An 8,093-nucleotide genomic window follows, 5' to 3' on the forward strand; every position below is an offset into this window, starting at 1 on the left:
AATAGATCTACTGTAGTTCTCTTTGATCTGACTTTTTTAGAGTTGTGTGGCGTCTCGGAACTTGAACATTTGGCTGCCAAACATCATCAAAAGTGATCTAAAATCATGGGGAAAAAAAACAAAAAACAATATTTATTCTCTTAAAGTACTGGATGAGAGTATAAATTGTGGCTTCTCATCAGATAATCCATGATTCTTGTTTTGTTCCTTTTTTGGATGGCGGGGCTTATACATGTCATAAATATATCAATAACAATAAACTTAAAAGAAAAACTGCAGTCACAGCAAAGGTAGAAATGAAAATTTAAATTTAAATACCTTCTTGTTATTACAGTGCAGATACATGATGACATACATCTCTAGCCACCTTAATGGGTATGGAATTAATCTGCTCTCTAAGTTTACTGTTAGAGTATTGAGAGAGAAATAAATGGTTAAGGGTATAGGTGAAAGAAATTGTGATTGATAAAGAAGGAAGCAAAATCAAGCAATAGTAGCAGATCATCAGACCAAGAAAGTAAGATAAAGTGAGAAGCGGAAGCTGTGAAAAGGCACAAGAGAGTTAAAGAAACCCCAACAGAAGCCCACATCTTATCCTATCCTCATTTCTTCATGGCGGCATGAGTGGTGGTTTTGGGGCCACAACTTCCCACAGCAAAGCTCCCTCCTTATGATCTCAGATACATATTTAGACACATCTAACCATGTGGTTCTATTTGCGTGTAGGCTGCATGTTTGTAAACTACTAATGTTATGAACGTGAAGACTTGGAGTTAACTTGCATTATGAGGTTGAAAGAGTTAAGGTTTTAACTGGCCTTAGGTGCAGCTGAGGGCGAGGGTTGGGGTCAAGCACTTTGTTGTGAAGGGGCTCAGGAATGCATTATGTGCACGGCGCCGACCTCCTCCTTTCTGCTGTTCACCCCCACTCACTTCTTCACCCGCTTTGAATCTAACCTTGGCTGGTCTGGCATCGTGACATGTTTCTGTTCATACTATTAAAAAGCGTCACGCTTGCTGCCCACTTGCATATCACATCACAGTGTCTCTTGGACCTGTCATAGTGGCCCCATTTGCTGTAGATGAGTTTCTGATAGTTGCCAAACCACCATATGGATCATTCATGTGCTGTCCCAATGGGTTGAGTGTGACACGATGGCTTTCTTATGAATGTTTCATTCTGGTTTACATAAGAGTGGCTCAGCTCTTTTGCAGCACATGCTGACAGTATGAAGAAAAATATTTCTTTCTCACGTTGACTCAGACTTCAAAATCGGACTATATTGTACTTTTGTACTATAGCCATGGAACTACGGCTCACAGCTTTTGTCTCGCAGGGGTAGTCTTTCTTATTCAGCCAGTCATAACATTTCTACTTGGGTGATTTCCCTTACATTCTTGCCTTGAGTCAAATAAATTACCAAACTTTAAACTCTCAACAGATTTTTTTTTGTATTGATATTAATTTATATTGATAAATACTTCTCTTTTTTAACAAAATCCACCATAATGTGGTTAAGGTGTATATTCTTTTTTTCTATTTCACTCATTTTAAAACCTACAAGCTGTCTCTCAGATAATTGTCTTTATTTTTAACAGTTTGTTTAGAAAAAGCCAGACTCAAAGGCCACATTGGTGCATGCTCTGACTGATTATAATATGTAACTTTTACCGCAATACCTAAAACTATCATAATCTCTGCCATTCAAACTTGTCAAAATAAACTACTGACATCTAAATTATAAATTCATCATTAAAACAAATGTCTATACTGTATTTTTAATCATCTTTGTAACTGACAATCAATAAAATTTCCTGTGGCATTTTGTCAAACTGTGACACAAAAAAAAAAACCTTCCCTGCGCTCTATTTTAGTGCTGTTTCTTTCACAAACACGTCATTTAACTCAACACATATTTTAGGTGATCATATTGAATAAAATCACTTCATGGACTGATTCGTCTCTCCCAGTTCAGATGAGCTCAGCCGCTAGTGTGCTGAATGACGTAGCCAGCGTGTTTGTGTGGAAGGAACTTTTGACACCTGAGTGGATGTGACTTGTTCACTGCAAATGAATGACATTTATCCGACAGTGACCAACCACACCCAGCCCTGCACTGAGAGACATATTCTCCTCTGTGCTTCAACACTGAATTGAGATTTTTTTTTTAGGAGGAACCCTATGGAATTTATGTTTCATAAAAAAATCCTGATCCACAAATTAAAGCCACCCTTAGACTCCTGCATCACGCCTCTTTAAAGGGCTGCACAGGTTTGAAACTGTTACCCATGAGGGGAAAATTGCCACACCTTGAAGGTGCGCAAGAAATGTGCATGACTTAGGGGCATTTTCTCCTGTTTGTGCTGAAGTACTTCGTTCTCTGAAAATAAACAACATCTGTCAGTCAGTGAATAATTCTGCCCTGGGTAATTCTTACCACTTCCTTTACTTTTACTGGCATCTTTTTCCCAAATAACAGTTAATGCTGAGTCAAGCTACATGAGAACAAAGACATCAACCCATTATCTGAACAAGAACAAGTGAGACTCACAAGCATAATTCAAGATGCAGCAGCTACACTACATGGCGAGTAGAGTGGGGGTAATTGAGTTCATGCGAATGTGAAGGGGTCTTTTCTGTTAGGGTTATTTTCATGAAGAAAATATATTCAACTTAGTAGAGATAAATAATGGAAATAAATAAGTACTAAAGTTACTGATTTTCCTTTACTGGTTCCGCTAATGGTTGGTGATGTTGTCACCTATTCCTGACAACTGTTTGACGGTTATCTCTGTCACTGGCAACATTTACAGTAACTGTGGCTCTATCAATAATGACAGGGCAACACATTTCTATATTAATTTATGTATTTCTACTGAGGAGACACGTTTGCATTTTGAACATGTTCAAAATCACACATGTGTCACAACCACCGGACAGGTGTGACCCCTTGAATTCTGAGGATTCCTAAGATGTGAATTCCTTAGAGATACATTTGGAATATTTTTCACACTTTGAAATTGAACTGCATGTAGTGTGCCTGACTGTTAATCATCATCATTAACAGGCTACTTTGAAGAAATGTGCATTTTTGCATTCTATATGAAATAAAGACAGTAACAGTTATTTATGCAGAGGACTTTGCTAATGCCTGAATGTATACTTGGAGTTGTTCCTTTTTTGAGCTTTTGGGTCAACTGTTGTTTAAACATTACTTAGCAATGGTTCCTACCACGCATGCAAGCAAATCAATCCTATGGATTTTATTACTATAAATGGAAATATAAAAATAAATTTAAATAATAATAAAATGATAACAAATAACTATATATATATATATATATATATATATATATATATATATATATATATATATATATATATATATATATATATATATATATATATACTCTTATCCTCAGCTGATCCAAAATGGGCAATTGTATGTTAGCCTCCAATTTATAATTTGTTAAGACAAGTTACTGTAATTATTACCCACCTATTAATTTTTTTAAGGGAATTGATTGACTGTTCTAAATGCAGCGGCAGGCAGCTCGTTGCAGGTGTGCCGTTGATTTTTGTTCTGTCAGTTTTGCCACAGGGCTTGAAGAAACAGAGTGAATGTGTGTCCTGTGCAACTCAGGAAGCAAGTTCAGCAAACAAAGCTTTGCATTTGCCTTCAAGGTCATATACTGTAGTCCAGAATAATTTGAAGGATATGTGGTCATACTTTTCGTGTTATTTGGTATCGTACATATACATTATATATAATGTATCGGTTGATTTTAATCCCAAGGTGTTTTTTTTAATGTTTTTGCTGTCACTTTTGCCATTAAACCATTTTAACCCCTAGTGACTGATTGCCAGTAATGAGAATATTCACAAGAATATTCATTACTGGAACCTATGCAAACACAATCTTTTCAAAGTGTTTAATATTAATGATACAATTATCTTTTGGTTACACGGCCAGACAAAGTGTTCTGTTTTTACGTTTATATAGTAGAATGTAATTTAAAAATGTAATGTGGGTACTTTATTTTGCAAATGAATGGCGAAAATGATACGCCTCTCTTGTGGCCACTTTGTAATTGTGGCAAAATGAAAATGTTTGCTGAACGCATAGTGGCTGAATATGCCATTATTTTTGTGCGCAAATCTTTGTGTTTCTGTGCACAAAGTTCCCATGTGCTCATATTGCTGTAAAACCATCTCACCTTAGTCACTGTTTTGTCTCTTGAATGAAGCAGATTGGTGCCTGCCCTATGTGACAGGTCCAAAGAATGATAAATGGTGGCTGGAGTTGTGTAATGCCAACCAAATGCTTGTGATAACATCATGAAAATAGTGCTTCTTCTTTTGCCCTATGAGGAGAAATTATTGTTTTTGTAACACTGCTGTTTTCCTGTCTCAACAGAAATCACCACCACTTTGGAGGATATAATTGACAACAGTTGTGGATCATCTCTTCTTCCCCACAAAAGACTTTGGTGACAGACTACAGTGTTTGTGACAGGTTACTCATAGGGTCAGCTATCACATTTTACAACTGCAGCATTTTTGTTTTATTGTATTGTACCTTTACCTTTATATCCAGAGAAAACTTAAGTAGGTAGGTACCATCCTACCTTGCAGTGTGTAGTTCTAAAAAATCTTGTTGTCTGGTAAATTGTATTTTTCATTTTATGTTTTGTTTTCATTTTTTTTTCCAAATCAGAAACACGTACAATGAAGTACCATATTTTTCAAACTATAAGACTATAAGAATATAAGACTATAAGAAATTGACAGTACATCAGTATATCTTATAATTTCAGTTGGTCATTTTTGATTGAAATTCCTTCTAATTTACTAGGTGTGTGTGATAAACAGATTATTTGCAATCAATTATTCATAGTCATAGTAGTAAAAGCAGTATTTTTTTTTTTTTATCACATTGGCTTCAAATTAACCATTTATGCTTTCTGTATGCTGATTGTTTTTATGTATTTAATTTTTATGCACTGGGTTTCTTTTGCTTGATTTGTTGGGGTTTGGAAAACAAAAGTTAGTCGCATGCTTAAGTGGACACTGATTGGCTGCCATTGTGTTTGGCATACGATGATAGGCTGATGGCCTGATGGTAATTGTAAACTTACCTTTTAAAAATGGCCCCGCGACAACTTTGATCAAGTTCGAGTCATCCTTTGTCAAAAGGAGTTTGCCTACCAGAAAACCAGCTCAAGTTTAGCCTTCATCTTAAATGCAAAGCACACAGCTGGGTCTGCAGCTGCCAAAATAAACACGGAAAAATCCCAAGTTTCAGCAAGTGCGAGACAAGATGGCCAATGTTTTAGATTTCTCATTTCCATTTGTTTTGCAATTGGTAAAAGATAAACACATCATTCCTCCCGTTGGCTGAAACTTGTTTTAAATACAGCAGTAGTAAAAGTTTACAACTAAATCTGTTAAAGAAAATACATAACTGAAAACAGATTATTTTGTTGTATATCAATCTTTTGATCAGCCCAAAACCTCGAGCTGAAGTTTTTTCTCAATGTATAGTTGAGATTTAAATTAAATTAAGTAGCTCTTGAATAATGAACAGATCTTGCTTAATCACTGTCGTTTGTTATTATCTTGACAGCACTACTGCTTTCTTTCGCTTTACCTATGGTTTCAAAAACACTGTACTGTAATTTCCGGACTATAAACCATTACTTTTTCACGCACTTTGGGTCCTGTGGAAGGAACAATGATGGAGCTAATTTGCCTATTTTTACAGGCCAACAAGCTATAACACTTGGTTCTATGCAGTCACAAGAATGAAGGGGGGCCCCATTTTTTGGAGGAATTGGTCCCATATCAGGGAGCAGCGACAGCTCTTTGGTAAAGCCAAGGGGCAAGTGTTATGCAGCCCGGTGTCAAACCATTTCTTCTCATTTGATGTTGCAAAAAATTAAAATAAAATATTACACGCTCTGACCATTTCGGGTGTTTACGGGGTGAGCCTTGTGAAAAGGCTCTGTGACAAGACTTTGTTATTGCTGAACCCACTTTCATATAAAACATGACATTGGGTAAGACATGTCACCGTGATTCTTTGTGAGCGGTGAAAATTATGGCAGCTGAAACTGTTTGCGAATTGAGGCAACTTCTCTTTTCACCGGCAAAAATATGTGTCTGAATGCGACAGATCCCAATGTATTAAATTCCTGTGCAGGTAATCCCTAACATTTTGAGAATAGATCCCGATAAAAGTTTAAGTTTCTTTCTGTATAAATATCCCATGTTACAGCAAGGTCATTTGTGGTTTATGACCCAGTGTAGCCTATATATGCCTTGTATATGCCTATACAAGATGTTTTTCTCAAATTGAGTGGGTGCATCTTATATGCAGATGCACTAATTGCGGTAAATCAGGATTTAATTATAATACCACAAAATTGGTTGTTATGTTAAGTTTGTTATGGACTAATTATTACATATACATTTTACTTATCCTACATGCATTTTCACTTAATTGATTTACAGTATTCATCTTATATTCCTTTTGTTCTTATTTTTATTTTATGCCTGTTCTTTTATGATGGCACATGTGAATTTCCCTGATTTGGTATTAATAAAGTCTTTAAGTTATCTTGTCTCATCCTTCAAACCATCTTGAAATAGTGCTTCCGGAAGTGAACCGCCTGGAGGGGATTTTAAACCATATGGGACCTTAATTATGCTGAAGGTATGATGTACTTATTTTCTGCAAAGCTTCATTTAGAGAGGATATGATTTGTGACTTAGCAGTACAGAGTGTAACAAGACCAGGTGGCTCTTTACTGTCTGCTGATTTATGACAGAGACGCTGTAGGCAAACCTGCTCAGGTCACATGCCTCGGTAATTAATTTCCTTTTGATATACAGATCTATACGAATTTAGTTTAACATCATTTCATTTTTATTTCTTTTTTTTGCTAATCATCCTTTTGGGTGTCAGGAGTACTGGGGCTAGACAAGTCACATTACCTTGGGTTGAAAATTCTTTAGAAGTGTTTCACTGGCCAGAAATGCAAATAATGCTATGGCCTTGCAACTTCTCCGTCACACCGCAATTTAAAAAACAACCATCTGGCTGAGTGAACCTTGCCATAGGTTCATCCAGGCTTTAGGAGAAGGCCTTTTGGCAAGTAATTTGGAGTGCCCATTGTATGTTTTCATTGAGATGCGTGTTTCTGGACCTTCCACATCTGCTGTTGGACTTCTTGGAGCCTAGAAGCTTCCTTGACAAAATCAGTCATTAGGGATGGGAATCTTTGACTCTCAATTTGATTCAAATGTATCAAAATTTTGAGTCTACGATTATATTCAGAATCAATTGTTGATTCAAAAGACTTGATTGTCAATGAATTCTGCTTAAATCTGTAGATTGTGCAAAGTATCATCATGATCTTCTGCAGTCTGCTTTGGAAGACAGAATGGGACATTGAGTTATTAGTGTCGTTTTTTCAGGTTAGGTTTCTGTGGGGTTAAGTAAGGGCTACTCTCATTTTTGTTTGAATTCAATGGCATACCAGCTACAAGAATTGTACAGTCGGCCCTCGGCTTACGAACACCCTGATTTACGAACAATTCGCCTTACGAGCTGTGGATCACGGAGATTTTTGTCCCCCACTTACGAACAAACGTTTCGCCTTACGAGCAATCTGACATGCCAGCCATTGAGTATGTAAAAATGTTCTCGCTTAACTGCGTCATTGAATTCAGCAGATGCGTCACTTTAATCACCAGAAGATACTTGTGGCAGCAATGTGAACGCTATTGCTCTTAGAACGTCACACTGACTGTCTCACTCACGGTGTCTAAATATATATTACCATTTAAGTGTAGTGTTTGTACAGCTAAAGGGAAAAACAGCTGACATGAAATTAAATGTGGCGATTGCAGGACAAAGAATTGTCATTGGTTTGAATGTGTGTTTTTTTTTAATTAATTGTCAATACATTCCAATCGTTTAAAAAAAAAGTGCGAATAATTATCAGTCAGTCACGGAGATGCGAATATGCTATTGGTCGATTAAGGTCACCCGGTCTCACTCACGGAGATGCTATTGGCCGGCGTCACAC

General features: G+C 36.6%; 1 long non-coding RNA gene across 1 annotated transcript in view; it reads left to right on the top strand.

Moving 5' to 3' along the window:
- The window catches only part of LOC148425604 (uncharacterized), a 79,460-nt gene extending 72,842 nt beyond the window's left edge, over nt 1–6,618 (top strand). Inside the window, exon 5 of the long non-coding RNA XR_015865125.1 lies at nt 4,418–6,618. This is a non-coding gene — a long non-coding RNA (uncharacterized LOC148425604). The remainder of the gene's footprint in view (nt 1–4,417) is intronic.
- The last annotated feature ends 1,475 nt before the right edge of the window (nt 6,619–8,093 follow it).

Source organism: Hippichthys cyanospilos, chromosome 3, assembly GCF_059441005.1.
Source record: "Hippichthys cyanospilos isolate Australia breed blue-spotted pipefish chromosome 3, RoL_Hcya_1.0, whole genome shotgun sequence".
NCBI classification, from domain to species: Eukaryota; Metazoa; Chordata; class Actinopteri; order Syngnathiformes; family Syngnathidae; genus Hippichthys; species Hippichthys cyanospilos.